Below are 13,045 nucleotides of genomic sequence, written 5' to 3' on the forward strand. Positions count from 1 at the left end.
TCAGCCAAGTAAATCAGCTATATATTATACATATATCTCCTCTTTTTTAGATTTCCTTCCCATTTAGGTCACCACAGAGCACTGAGTAGAGTTCCCTGTGCTGTACAGTAGGTTCTCATTAGTTATCTATTTTACACAGATTAGTGTATATATGTCAATCCCAATCCCCCAATTCATCCCACTCTTCCTCCCCGCCTTGGTAACCATAAGTTTGTTTTCTAATCTGTGTGATTCACAATTTTTAAAGCTGATACTCCATTTATAGTTAATATAAAATATCGGCTATATTCCCTGTGTTGTATAACATATCCTTGTAGCTTATTTTATACATAACAGTTTGTAGCCCTTATTCCTCTTCCCCCTCATTCCCCCTCCCCGCTGATAACCACTAGTTTGTTCTCTATCTGTGTGTCTGCTTCATTTTTGTTATATTCACTTGTTTGTTGTATTTGCTGGATTCTACGTAAGTGAGATCATACAGTATTTGTCTTTCTCTGTTCTGACTTATCTCACTTAGCATAACGCCCTCCAAGTCCATCCGTGTTGCTGCAAATGGCAAAAATTCATTCTTTTTTATGACTGAATAGTATTCCATTGTACACATATATACCACACACAGAATGGTCACTTTTCAATAAAAATTTATATTTAAACATAGTGCCTGATCAGAAAATTCTGCTCATTCAGATATTACACAATGATATCACCAAATTTAAAAATCAAGTTTTAATATGCACTGAAAAAACTACACCTGAGCCACAAACATCAAACAAATTATACATCAGATAGTAAGCAAAAGTCGCATCAGCTGAGGAAATGTTCAAAGATATCCACTTTGTAAGGTATAATACTTTATCTTCTTCTGAGTTAATGAGTGTATTATTGATAACAACAGCAAACATTCATACAGCGCTTTATACCAGACTGTTCTGAGGGTTTTATATATAATTGTTTATTTAACACTCAACCACCCTAACATGTAGGTACGGTAACTATTCAGTTTTAAAGAGAAGCAAACTAAAGCACAGGAGTTTACGTGCCTTGCCCAGTGCCACAAAGCTGGAAAATCGTAAAGCCAGGGTTGGAACCCAAGCAGTCTGGCTTTTATGTACATTCTTAACCACCGTGTTGTATATAAGGCTAGGTGTTTTTAAAAACGATTAAAACTTACTTAACAGCCAAGAGTAACAGTGACCATTAATAAATCCTCTACCAAGTGCTGGGCACCACGCCAGGTGTTTTATATGGACAGACTCATTTCATCCTGATGCCAACTCCGGAAGGCAAGTATTAGCCTGAAGAGAAAACTATGGTTCAGAGAAGCCAAGTAATTTGCCCAGGGTGAGACAATGAATAAGTTCATGCTTTCTGTAGATACCCCTCCAATTTAGATATGCCTACTATTCAAATGTCTCCCATGCCATCAATTTTCAAATTTCTATTTCTTAGTTGAAACCTCTTTACAGTTCAGGAATTTGTGCCTTTCCCAACTGCAGACACTCTGCTGCTGGTACAGTGTTGTTGTATCTCACTAATACCTTACGGACACGCACAGAGACCATCCCACTGGTTCACTATGAAACTAGCGAAGTTCCCATACAAGTGGACCTCATCTGACACAGTGCATTCTTAACACGTGCCGTGAAAAGCCCCGCGCAGGCAACCTGAGTCTCACAACCCCCCTGTAAGACAATACACTACCTCTTCCATTCAACAGCTCCAACACAATTCCATGTTATGGCTAATTTATAGAACAGTCATCACCATTGCTCTTTAGCTAAAGCTGGGTTTGTTTTCCTGCTATGAAATCAAGTACAAACTACAAAATGTTTAATTTCCTAATGTAACTTGCCCATCTTAACTCCTCTTGAAAGTACAGGATTTTTTTTTTTTTAATATAAATTTATTTATTTATTTATTTATGGCTGCATTGGGTCTTTGTTGCTGCGCGTGGGTTTTCTCTAGTTGCGGCGAGCAGGGGCTACTCTTCGTTGCGGTGCGTGGGCTTCTCATTGCGGTGGCTTCTCTTGTTGCGGAGCACGGGCTCTAGGCGCGCGGGCTTCAGTAGTTGTGGCTCGTGGGCTCTAGAGCGCAGGCTCTGTAGGTGTGGCGCACGGGCTTAGTTGCTCCACGGCATGTGGGATCTTTCCCGGACCAGGGCTCGAACCCATGTCCCCTGCATTGGCAGGTGGATTCTTAACCACTGCGCCACCAGGGAAGTCCGAGAGTACAGGATTTTTATACAAATGATAAGACATTAAGAATGCCTTATAATCTCTGTAAGCATTTAAATGCTTATCATCACATTTTTATTTATGTTTATTTCATTATGACCCTGTTAAACAAATGAATTAAAATTCTACTTCTTTTGGAGGTAAGAAATAGACCGTTTATGCACGTTACAGGAGGATGCTCACGTGTAATGGTCAATATAAAAGCAAGAATTAAAATTGTCTATATTGTATGATCTCAATTTTATAAGTATTAGAAGAGGCAGTACAGTTCCGTGATTAATAGGTCAGGCTCTGGAGCCTGGCTGCCTGGTTTTTAATCGAGACTCTGCATTTATGGATTTTGTGATCTTCAGCAAGTTGCTTAACCTCTTTGTGCCTCAATTTCCCAATCTGTTAAGTGGGAATAACAGCACCTCCCTCATAGTGGTGTTATAGGGATTGAGTTAATACATACCATACAAACCACCTACAACAGGGTCCAACACACAGTAATACAGTGAACATTAGCTCTTATTGTTTGCTAACACATATTCATTAAGGGCACAGAAAAAAATACTGGAAGGAAACGCATCAAAATTTAGTCACTCAACATTGTAAGCTCTGAGAAGGCTAGAACCTTGCCACCTTGTCGACGAGGGTCTGTCCAACACCAAGCAGTCCCTGGCACCCAGCAGATGCTTGATAAATAATTGTTGAATAAAAGAAGAGACAGGTAGGTACTGGGTTTGGTGTGCTTGAAGTTCTTCTTTGTATTTCCTGTTATTTTCTAAATGTGTGATAATAAACATTTTTATAATCAAAAAATTAAAGAAAATGCAAACCTGTTCTGATTTAAATCAAAGATTAAAAAATGTTCTCTTGCAAAACACTCAGAAGGCAAATCACCCCTCACAACCTGTATACTCAGGATTACTCACTGTTGAACACAATATAGTCTAAATTAATCCCTTTTTCAAAAGGAACTTTAGTCAGTATTCTTATTTAATCTTACCCCGCAGCTTGAAGTCTTCTACTTGAGCCCTTTCCCTTTATTTTGTTTTTGTTTTGTTTTCCTCTTTTACCATCTTGGCTGTTGAAACTCTGCTGGACCCTGCAGTTATGGTTCAAGTTCTGCCTTATCTCATACCGGAAGTATTTTACACTCCCTCTGGTTCGTAAAAGATTCTTGTTCCCAAAAAGTGATTCTCGTGAGCTGTCGGGGCCAATGTGGCAGGCGCAGGAGTGGTGGTCAGAGAAGCATTTCAACGGACCTTCACGTGTATAACGGAAAGAACCCAGGGACCGTCCCGTCAACAGAGCATCGGGTGGACTTAATCTGGAGACTCCTTCCCATTCTTAAACCCTGCCAGTAAGACGAGGGCTCATCTCTCCTAGTCTCCTTCCTCAAACTGCACCTTTCCTGTCTGCCTCAGCCTTTCTCCTCCCGAGTGTCTTGAAAATTCCTACCATGTTAACTTTCAAACTGCGGAGCAATAAACAGAGCAGCTGTGCCTCAGGCTGGGCTGATGGAACACGTCTAGGAGTTCTGGCTGTTTGGTCCCTGGATCTACTTACTCTCTGCCAACTAAGCTGATGACAAGAACCACAGTCTACAGAAGCTTATGAAGCTCCAGGTTTTGCTATTTTCCTATTCAGATAAATTAGATCTGCAAAGAGTCCAAGCATTGTTTGGTGATGACGACTGCGAGGTTTAAGACATAAACTGCCTCCCTAGGGTTCTCTACTTTCGCCTTCTTTTTCTTATTATTAATCACGGCTCAGTTCGTTGAGCTCTTACCATGTGATGGGTCCTCGGCACAGATAAGCCTGTCTGACTGTCACAACCACCTCATGAGATAGGTGATGTTATCCCCTTTCTACAGCCGAAATAACTAAGGTGCAGTGAGGTTTTGTAACACGGCCAAGGTCACACTTCTGCTAAGAGCCACCAGACCCACAATTTGAACCAAGGTATGTTTTCCTCCAAAGTAAAAAACGCTTACCCAGTGCCTCTAACTTCCAGACGCACAAACATCACGTGGGTATCGTGCTGAAATGCAGATTCTGACTCAGTCTGAGGGGAGCCTGAGAGTCTGCATTTCCATTAAGTTCCCAGGTGATGCCACCATTGCTGGTCTCAAAACATACTCCGAACGGCGGGCTCCACATCACGTTTTTACTCTTCACTCCCTCACGTAACCTTAGGTACTTATTATCATCACAGCTCTTCGTTTTCTTTCGCTGTGACTGCTAGAACCCAGTCCAAATGCTGCTGTCAGCTGCCTGAATTCGGGCCTTCCCACACGGTCAGAGCTCATCCCAATCTTGGTCAGGGTACCAAGGCCCCTTGCAGAATACAAGGATGGGTTAGGCGCACTGGTGTTAATTTCACCTCTGAATTCACTAAATAAAGGCTAATCCACTGTAAAGGTCAGCAAATAAACCTAACAACTTACAGCAGGGTTTCTCTATCCCAGCACTACTGACACTTTGGGCTGGCTAATTCTTTGTCATGGGGGACTGTTCTGTGCATTGTAGCATGTTTATCAGCACCCCTGGGCACTACCTACTAGATGACAATAATATCCGCCCATGCCAGCAGCGACCATCAAAAATGCCCAGACATTGCTAAATGTCCCCTGGGGAGAAGGGGGAACAAAATCATCCCCAGTGAGAACCTGAATCAGAATAAAATACCCATCACTTACTCTCTCCTAAACCCTGGGAAGGGGTAAAATATATCCCCTTTGCCCAAGCTTATTTTATGTGGTAACAATTACGGATGTTATAGTCTATAATTAACAATTTTAAAAAATATACAATCTTTTGTTCATATTAAGAGTAGCCTAGTTACAAAGTAGTCAGTAATTTACAAAAGGGGGATAGATAAATATCTGTTTATTCTAAATGTGGCCTGGCTAATCTTATCAATGCCAAAAGACCCAGATTTGGGACAAGGCTATAGCTTTGTGATCAGTCCTCTTTCACACGTGCGTGTGCATACGTGTTTGGGGTGCAGTCTTATGAGATATGTACTCATGTACACAGGGGGTTGAATGCAGCGGCAGGGGGAGGATACCAACGTGAAAATGTTGGACAGCTGTCGACTGAGAACCTTGTTCTAATAATAAATATGTTCACTGTTTTAACTTGGATCATTCCTAAGCCATTTACACTAGCATTTGTTGAGTCTCTTATATGTACCCAGGATGTGATGCGCTCAGTGGTCTAAGAAAGGCTTTGCTGTTTCTAATATTCTCCAGAACAACAGTGGGGATCTGGCTTCTGTCCTCGACTTCTATTCTTGCTGAGAGGCAGCCGGCTAGAGGCTCAGGTGGAAGAGCGCGCCTCAGTGCAGCTGAGGCTGAGCAGGGGGCTGCCCCACCCCTCTCTGTAAACCTCTGTAAACGCGTACACCTTTTGGGTTCCAGTCCCTCGGGGCAAGATGTGAGAGATGACATCCACCGCCAACTGCCCCAACTGCGGGGACCACAGGCACCGACAGACAGCTTTATGAAGTCTGCAAAGCCACAAAACCACAGGGTTGCAGGAACAGGTCAGCCTGGGATTGGCTTTTACTATTCTGACATCTCCTGTAATGACAGGATGTAGAAGGCTTAAATTATGTAGACTCTCAGAAACAATGGCCTTCAGTAGGTTCTAAGAATTTTAAAACCAGCCATAATTCAGGGGCCCTAAGAGACAACTGCCTGCGTCTAAATCACTGCTGCGACATTCTCAATAGAGTCATAAATATGATCTCTGCTGGTGTGTCAATATCGTAGATGCCAAACTGTTCTCCGACTGCTCTGTGCTGCTGTGTCCTCTCTGCACACACGTGTGTAGGGAAGAGCGTGACATCACACTGTTGGCGTGATAGAGCAGGAGGAAAAGGAACATGCACACGGCCTCACATCTGTCCAGCCTCCGGCTCTGCAAAGTCTGGAATACAGGGCTCCTTTCCTATGCTTTCACAAGACACTGATACCAAGGTTGAACTGCAGTTCTCCTCCCTTTAAAGACATGACATTAAATCACGCATCAGCTGCCCCGTAAGAAAGAGGAGCCCCAGGAAGAAAATGAAGAGACAGACCCTTATTCTCCAATATTCCGCTTTTTTCTGTTATCCCACAACAGAGCAGTTTATAACTCTCGCCATCCCTCCTGAAAAATCCTGGTCTCCCATGCCAAAAGAAAAAGAAAATGTTTAAAATTCCAGTTACTCTCAAACTTCTGTTTGAACGACATGAATAGACCTTGGAAACAAGAATTAAAACTGAACATTAAATCTCTGGAGAAAAGTTAACAACAGCAGGGATTAACATCTGCAGCATCTGTTGTTACCAACGGCTGAAGAAAATTTCTTAAAAAAACAAAGTAAAATGAATGCGTCGATTTAAGAAAGAAACAGGCAGTCCTCTAATGAATGCTGTCAAACTGTTTACAAAGTGCAAACTTTACCTATACTACAATGGAACACAGATGCCAGGAGAGCAGAGATTTCTGCAGTCCCTGCCGTATCCCGTGCCTGGGAAACAGCAGAGGCACATGGAAAAGTCACGAACAAACAGATTCATTTACCCGAGATCTCTCTACACTCTACTCTGACTACTTTGGATGTTTTATGGAAAATAACCGAAAAACAAGAACCTTGCTATTTTTCTACAGTTGCATTATATGATGGTCTAGCTATAGGAAAACAGAACTTTTAAATAATAACATTCTTTTTTTAAAAGAAATATTTTTAAGTTTTTTCACCTGCTGCTAGAAATCCAGATATGAATATGTCACAGTCCCTCAAATTTCAAACAGGGTGATTGGGAGAAGTACACAACTGCTGAGAAATACAAAGAAAATATTCTAGAAGTTCAGCAAAGAAAATGAATTTCTCCTGTATATCAGGTCAAGGGCATAGGCCTTGGAGCCAGATACCTGCGATCAAATCCCTGCTACACCACTCATCTAGCTACTTAACCTCAAACAGGTGGTTTGAACACCTTATACCTGTATCCTCATCTGCAAAATCTGCATTCTAGTGCCTCTCAGAGGATTAGTGTGAGCATTAATTAGGCAAACGTGGAAAAAAAGATAAGCCTGGCACATAGCAAGCATTCGATAAAATGTCAGCTATCCTTCTTCTTATCGGCATCAGGTTTTAGGAACTGGTAGCTGTTCTTTAAGGACAAGTAAAATTCAGACAGGTGGAAATGACGGGCGCCACGTCTGGTACAGGGAGCTGCATCACAAGGGATGCAGGTGAATATCAGTTATCATGCACGACGGACCCATTCTGCTAATGACCAGATGGTGCACGTGCAAACAGAAGAGAAGAATATGGTCAGGCCCAGATTACAGACAGCATTGACTGCCTGGTTACTTTAGGTATTAATTAGTGGGACTCATGGAAGATTTGGGGTTTTTACAGTTTTCAAAAGAAAATTTATTTCATTTATGCATTCTTTAGCGTTGGAAAGATATCCCAGCCAGCAGGGAATGGAGAGCTTGGCGGATCCGACAAATGAAGGGCTATTATGAAACAATGTGAAAAAGTGCTAGGGTTGGGGGGTAAGCTCTGAAGACAGAAGAGCGAGCCAAACTCTGCCTGAGACGGGGTGCAGCGGGGTGGTGGTGGTGAGGGGATGTAATGGGGAGGCAGGCACACAAGTTATTTTTTTTAAGAAAACAGACAAGAAATGCAGAAACTAAAAACAGCAGCAAGAGCCCTGCAGATCTTTATCCCTATGCCCTCCCAAATCAGCCATCTGGGGTGAGTTTCCAAGGCTCTATTAAGATGCGTTTTGGACTCAGCCTGGCAAGGAGCTGTGACAACAGCTCACAGCTCGAGGGGAAGCAGGAAGGCGCAGGGCGGGATGGGGGGCGGGGGGAGAGCCAGACAGAGGCACGGAGAAGATGACTGAAGGGAAGGAGCACAGCGGGCGCTCCTGGGGAGCCGGGGGGCCAGCCGACAGCGCCCCCGGCTTCCTCCCTCCCTCCGGAGCTGAGCTGGGAGCACAGGCAAGAAGCACCGCCGTGGGGGGAGGTAGGGCCTGGGAAAGTCAAGGCCTACATAAGCTTGAAAACAATTAAGAAAAGGCTGTAGACACATGAAGTTTTATTTAGTGCACTGGATAAAATTACCCTTTGAGAGGGACTTCCCTGGTGGTCCAGTGGGTAAGACTCCACGCTCCCAATGCAGGGGGCCCGGGTTCGATCCCTGGTGGGGGAACTAGATCCCGCACGCATGCTGCAACCAAGAGTCTACATGCCGCAACTAAAGATCCCACGTGCCACAATGAAGACCCCTGGCAGCCAAAATAAATTAAAAAAAAAAAATTATCCTTTGAAATGAATGGCATTTGTTTTTGTATCTGCAAAGGGGATAATATTGTACTTTTTGGGAGGGCCGAAGGTCGGGGCTCTCGTTTCTTGATTAAAGACAATAAAACTATAAAGAGGAACAAACATCCAGCCTCAGTCGGCATACGAAATGCTGATCTTCGTCACAATTTGATCTCTTCTGTTACCGCTTATATAACCTTGAATTTCAAATTGTGGTTCCTGCAGTTTTATGAGACACGTTGAGGTGGAAAAGAGCCACCACCACCAAAGGCCCTTGGGTCAGGGCCACCAGGACAGGTGAGGGGGTGAGTCCAGGACCCAGGCCTGCCCCCAGGGGACCCCCCCTGCTCACTCTGCTTCCTTCCCCTGGCCTGTGAGGGAAATCGTCAGCACTCAGAGAGTCACGGAGACGTAGGGCTGAACGGGGCACTGGAAGGTGACTCAGCTCAACCCCTCTTCCCTTCCCAACGGGGAAAGTGAGGCCCGCATAGTTCACCCCGAGCGCTTACTTGTGCCAGGCAGCGTGCTTTCCAAGTACCCACACATCTCACCCTCACCACCGCCCAGTAAGCGAGGACTGCTGTGACAGCCTCGGCGACCAAGGCCTGAGACGCGGAGCTGGTTTGCTGGTGGAGCCGGACTGGCTCATCCCAGGGCCTCGGGGCGACGGGAATGAACACAGAAGAGGGGAAGAAGGCCCTGATTCCACCTGTGCTGCCACTCAGCAACCCGGAAAGCAGCACGGCCCTGACCGCTCCTGCCTCGGCCTCCTCATCCAGAGACCACAGTCGATGACAGCACCCACCTCCCACCGCTCTGATGCAGGGATTAAATGAGAACCCTTGAGAGCGCTGACAGCGGCGCTCGGCCAGGGGTCCCCGAACAGGGGTATGTGCTGAATTGCTCTTCTCCTCATTATTCTATTTTAATCTAAACCTGGCAAAATCTTTGTGCTGTTTAGACTTCTCCACAGTCAGACTGGGGCTGGGGATAAAAAAAAACTGGTTTGCTGAAGGATACTGGGGAAGACAGACACGTACTCTATGAAGAAAATAACAGTGTTGTCCTGGTCACCACCTTAGCGTGTCCAGGACCCGTGGTCCCAAGAGGCAGGAAGCACTGGAGAGGCCCAGCCACTCTTACAGCGGCTGGGCTGCCCTTCTGGCCTTTCTTTGTGTGGCTGACTTCCTCCTCCAGCGCTCAGCTCCAAGGTCGCGTCTGGGAAGTCTGCTCCTGTCACTCCCTGCCAGGTCCTTTATGCTCCCTCGGCACCGTGGCAAACCTCAGCCGAGCCTCTCAGAGTCTGAGAACGGCTTCCCTGGGGCTGACAATCACTGCCCTGAGCACAGACGATAACGCCAGAGCAGCTCAGAGGAGCAGGCGGTCAGGGCAGCCCCGGAGCATCTTGGGAAAGGTGAAGCACAAGGGAGAGAAGTCGAGGGGGACGGTCTAGGCGAAGGGAACAAGGAAAGCCAGGCACCGAAGGAGGAAGGAACAAGTGGTGCCTCCATGCGGCATCCAATTCCAGGCCCAAGTGACCGGGGCTCAGCTCTTTCCGACAGTTCTATTCTCAAGTTCATGAAAAACTATTTGAAAACTTTATATAAACTTTACATACATCTATCTATATGGAGATATGTGGATATCTGACATTTAGGTAGATACACAACGTTTTATATATAAAGCTTCATAGGACACATTACACATTAAGGTGTTGATCACCTCTCGGACCAAACAATCACTTCGTTCATCCCAAGAACAATGGTGAAATGAAACCAACCTCTGTCCCCGAAGGGGACAGCTGAGTAGGCCACCATGACAGGGGTGACAGTGTGACAAGTGGCAGGACAGGAGCCCACAGGGGTGGCCAAAGTAAGTGCAGAGGGCTATGATGGAAGACCCACCTAGTCTGCCCCTTCCGTGGGGAGTGGGCAAGGGGCAGTGGTGGAGGGAATGGTCACGTCCTAAGTCCTGCAGCGTGCCCAGGAAGGCCACCCCCTGTGAAGGGAGGGAATTGAAACAGCCCATCGCAGTGAGTTCCTGGGGAGTTTCGAGCAGTTCCACACGACCCTGGGAAAGTCCGGGTGGGGTGAGGTGGGGGGAGAGCACGCAGAGAGTGAGAAACAAGTCTGGTCAGACAGTGAAGGCCTCCTGTGCTAGTGAAGCAAGACCGCCATCATACAGAAGCTCTACAGAAGAGGTGAAAAAAGGACCAGTCAGTAAGTTCTGTTTCCGAGAGCCCGAGAGCATTAACCACATGGAGATCTGCCCCAACTGCTACCTCAGCCCTTCTGCTGTCTCATCCACATGGATTTTTTTTAAAGGGGTCAGACCACCCAACGTTCGTCACTTACATGATTGACTCTCCGTGACGACAGCTGCTGGTCAAGCCCACCCTGCTTGGACCTCGTTGTGGGTGTCGAGGGTGAAATGTCTTCCTGACCCCACTGCCCACACCAGCACATGGGGTCACCATCACCAGAACCCAGGCCACGGGTTCAGTCCACGGGAGTAGTTCTCAAAGTGAGGTCTGCAGACCAGTAACAACCCTATCACCTGGTCACTTGTTAGAACTGCAAATTCTTGGCCTCGCCTTAGACCTACTAGATCACAAACTCTGGGGTGGGACCCGGTATCCTGGGTTTTCGACGACTGGAACACTTACTTTAGTATAACCTAATAGGTTATACTATTTAGGTTTACCTTAATTGGTAGTTTCACATTATATAACACTTGGGAACAGGGATCCTTTTTAAATAAATTATTTCAAATTAATTCAGCAATGACTCCATCCATTGTAGATGATCTGACCATTAAATAAAAATTTTAAATGTAACATACCTTGCTTTTCAAACACTACCCAAATCTTGTTTTTCTCTTTGTCGAAGGCAACTGTTTAAACTAAAATTAATACCATTTCTTAAGAACTGCATTCAGAAAATGGTCCCTCCCTGCTGACCCAGATAGACTACCCACAGTTACAGTGATAATAAATTTCCTTCCAGAAAACTTCCAGATATGAACGTAAATAGTCAGAAACATAGACCCAGGAGTCACTCAACACAAACAGAAAAATACTAAAAGCTAAGATCACGATTTCTCAGCTCGTGTTTTTTAACCATCTGCACAAAAGCAACTCATCTGTTTACCGCACAGCTTCCAGGACCTCCTGGCCTCCCAGCAGGACAGCCCCAGGCACCCCACCCGCGAGCAAGGTGTGCTCGGTCTCCGGGGCTTTTCTGTGCCTCAGTTCTACTGGGCAGGTGAAAAGAAGCCTACAGAGGAAACCGCCGTCCTCACCCTCAAATCCCCCCCCGACCACAGCACAGGGTGTTAGGCGGGTCACAGTGCGGCCTGGGGAGAGTGACGTGGCTGCACTACGGAGCGCTGGCTTCCAAACTGTGTCCCAGGACGCTCTGTTAGCAAAGGCCACACGGGGGGCCAGGAGAGAGGCGGGGGGCAGAGTGGGCTTAGCTGAGGCCGCTAAAACAACATACCATCGACTGGGTGGCCTGAACAACAAACATTCGTTTCTCACAGTTCTGGAGGCTGGGAGTCCAGAATCAGGGCACCTGCACGGTCAGGGGCCTGGGGAAGGCCCTCTCTCCGGTCTGCTGCACCCTCACATGGCAGAGAAAGAACTGTGGTCTCTTCCTTTTTCTTTTTTTTTTTTGGTCTCCTTATCAGGAAGGAAGACACTAATCCCATCATGGAAGCTCTACCCTCATGGCCTCATCTAAACTTAGTTACCTTGCCGAGGGGGACCCACCTCCAAATACCAACACACAGGGTATTAGGGCTTCAACATATGGATTTAGGGGAGACGTAAACACTCAATCCACAGCAGGAGCAAACGTGGTTCTAAATTACTCCTCCACTCCATTTCAGCATAGCAGGTCTGAGTTAATGTTTTACAGGGCCTCTGTAAAGTTTCCTTAAAAAAGAGGTCAGGGGCTTCCCTGGTGGCGCAGTGGTTGAGAGTCTGCCTGCCAATGCAGGAGACACGGGTTTGAGCCCTGGTCTGGGAAGGTCCCAAATGCCGCGGAGCAACTAGGCCCGTGAGCCACAATTACTGAGCCTGCGCGTCTGGAGCCTGTGCTCCGCAACAAGAGAGGCCGCGATAGTGAGAGGCCCGCGCACCGCGATGAAGAGTGGTCCCCGCTTGCCACAACTAGAGAAAGCCCTCGCACAAAAACGAAGACCCAACACAGCCAAAAATAAATAAATAAATAAATAAATAAATAAAAATTAAAAAAAAAAAAAAAAAAAAAGAGGTCAGTAGCTAAGAAAAAAATGAAAAGGTTTGAGGGCACAAGGCTTTATTATACCTAAAGGAATAGGCTGGTCTTTTGAGTCTTGGTGGATTGGCAAAATCTAGACTTTTTTTTTTTTTTTTTTAAGGGGGAGGGGAGACCCGGAGACCAGAACAAGGGACCTGCTTGAACTTGCCATCTGTGTCACGAACGTGGCTACTGGTCTGCGCTGCCATGTGG

At 46.0% G+C, this 13,045-nt stretch overlaps 1 protein-coding gene across 5 annotated transcripts in view; it reads right to left on the reverse strand.

The window, feature by feature from the left end:
• The window catches only part of TBC1D1 (TBC1 domain family member 1), a 221,745-nt gene that overhangs the window by 39,004 nt on the left and 169,696 nt on the right, over positions 1-13,045 (reverse strand). The window lies entirely within an intron of this gene.

This window comes from Eschrichtius robustus, chromosome 4 (genome assembly GCF_028021215.1).
Source record: "Eschrichtius robustus isolate mEscRob2 chromosome 4, mEscRob2.pri, whole genome shotgun sequence".
NCBI lineage: Eukaryota > Metazoa > Chordata > Mammalia > Artiodactyla > Eschrichtiidae > Eschrichtius > Eschrichtius robustus.